Here is a 2,482-nt window from a genome sequence, read left to right on the forward strand (position 1 = left end):
TCCTCTACAGGACTTACCCCCTGTCTCAGCACGAATGTCATCAATGAATATAAAGAAACTTGCCTCCTAGTTGTCCTTCTCCCTAGGGTCTTATACCATAGTGAGGAAGACTTCTTCCTCCGCCTGGAAACAACTGCAGTTCCTGCCAAGCTGCAAAAGCGAGAACCCATCACCGCCCTCACGGTTGCCACCCTCCTAGGTCTTGCAGGCGCTGGTACCGGGATTGCTGCATTAGCCAGTCACAGTCTCGCCCTAACTCATCTCCGGGCTGCTGTCGACGAGGACATCCGTCACCTACAAGACGCTATTTCCCATCTTAAAAATTCTATTAATTCCCTCTCTGAGGTGGTGCTCCAAAACCGCCGAGGCCTCGATCTTCTGCTCCTCAAAGAGGGAGGCCTCTGTGCCGCCCTAGGGGAAGAGTGTTGTGTGTATGCCAATACCACAGGTCTTGCAGAGAACAGTCTAAAGAAGGTCCGGGAAGGACTGGAAAAACGTAAAAGAGATCGTGAGGCTGCCAGTTATTGGTCCAGTTTCTTCGCTCTCGTCCTCCCATATATCCTTCCCTTTCTTGGCCCCCTAATAATAATTATTCTAGCTCTTGCTTTAGGACCATGCATCATTCGCAGAATCGTCCAACTTGTGAGGAAGCAGACCGGTGCTATCTTTTACCAGCAACTCGCCACCTCTGATGACCACTGCTCCGGAGGACCAGCCAATCCTCCGCGACCCCGTCGCCATCGGTCGGCTCGACGGCTACGAGGCTTTTCTCGGTCGCAAAAGCATCGCACCGACGCCGCGCTCCGGCTTCTCTGAACTGTTGGACTTTGAACCTCCCTCCGCCTGTGACTCCTTCACCTAGCCCGCAGCAGCTAAGCCATCGACAATCGACAAAACGCCTTGTCACTGCTGAGCCCCCGACTCGCTGAACTATCGTTGATTCCCTTTACTCCTCCCTCATATTGAACAGCAGGCTCTCGACTGATCGATCCCCTTCGGGGTGGGGCACTCTGGGGCAGGGTTCGCGGCAGAGTCCATAGCCATATCCCGGATTTAGCTGATAGTTCCAGCAGTCTCAAATTTTGTCTCAGGCGAGTCTCGTAGGCGGGAGCCCGGTGACGGCCGCACGGGGCTCTGGCCATTGCACAGAGACGCCTAGTGACGCCTTTGACGCTGGATGCCACTCTCCTGTCCCAACTATCACTACCCAGTTACAAGGCAAAGTCCGGTAGGGAGAGTCACGTCGTTTCCAGCTCACGGGCTCTCCGGTCTCTATATGAGGTAAGCATTCTGGTCGGTGCCAGAGGTTCTGCCGTGAAATGGCAGGGGCCTAGTCCAGACTCCTCAAAGCACCAAAACATGTAGTGGGTCACTCAAGCCCACGGGAGTACACTCATCAATGGAGACACTGGGTGAAATATATAAAAAAGGGGGAGATGTGGAGAGCCGCTTCCCGGGTTGGGGCCTAGTGGACGGGCCGCGACCTGCTCTAGAGTTAGGGCCTGTTGGACACGCCGAGACCTGCTCTCGAGTTACCCCCGCCCATCGAGTGAGCCAAGATGGCGCCTGCATCCCGTTTCCGCATATGACGCTTAGGGCGGCGGTTGCCTGCTAGCCTATTGTACACGCTTACGTAGTGCCTGCACATTGGTTGTAACTATCGTATATAAGAAAGTGCCCGCGCTAGCCTCGGAGAGACAGCCCACAGGGAGCCGTGCCTGACGGCCGCATAGAGGTTGTTCTCCCACGGGGTGTAAGGCCTCGCGTGGAATATGTAACAGAGAAAGTTTTCTTCCTGGCTCCAGTAAAAGGCTTGCATTCACTACCGCTGTGTGCCTCAAGTGTTGGTTTGTCTGTGTCTCTCCCTCTTTCCCTCTGTTCTCCTCGCCGGCCGAGGACAGGGCGTGTGGGACCGAGCGAGAGGGCGCCGGACACCAGAGACTAAAGCAGTGGGATTATATTGATTGATTAAGCCAAGGTTGCATTTCTAGGAAGGGAATTCAGTGCTCTGACTGGTCAGGACTGGGTAAAAGGGGACTCAGTGCTTTGATTGGCTAGGCCTGAGTCACATGCCCAGAAAAGTAGGGCTTTGATTGGCCAGATTTGAGTCACATAGTTCAACTCTGAAGTCAGGGGCAGAGCCTGATTTCCTGGTATGAGCTGGAGGAAATTTATTCCCCCAAAGAAATTCATTGTATTTTAGTCAGTACATGTACTGCGTACCTGTACGGTGTATGTACTCGGTATAACAATGAGTAACCACTATGTCCTGGGCATAAAGCTAAACACTCATAGATTTCACCTCATTTATTTCTCACATAAACTTTATGACGTAGTTACAACTACTATCTACATTTTATAGTTAAAAACCAGAGTTTCAAAAACCGAATGACCTAAGGACACACAGTTAAAAGGAGGTGGAGCCAGGGTAAGAGCTGCAGTGTGGATCCCAGAGCCTGCCCCAAAGGACAATAACAGCCTC

This window comes from Choloepus didactylus, chromosome 8 (assembly GCF_015220235.1).
Source record: "Choloepus didactylus isolate mChoDid1 chromosome 8, mChoDid1.pri, whole genome shotgun sequence".
Lineage (NCBI taxonomy): Eukaryota > Metazoa > Chordata > Mammalia > Pilosa > Megalonychidae > Choloepus > Choloepus didactylus.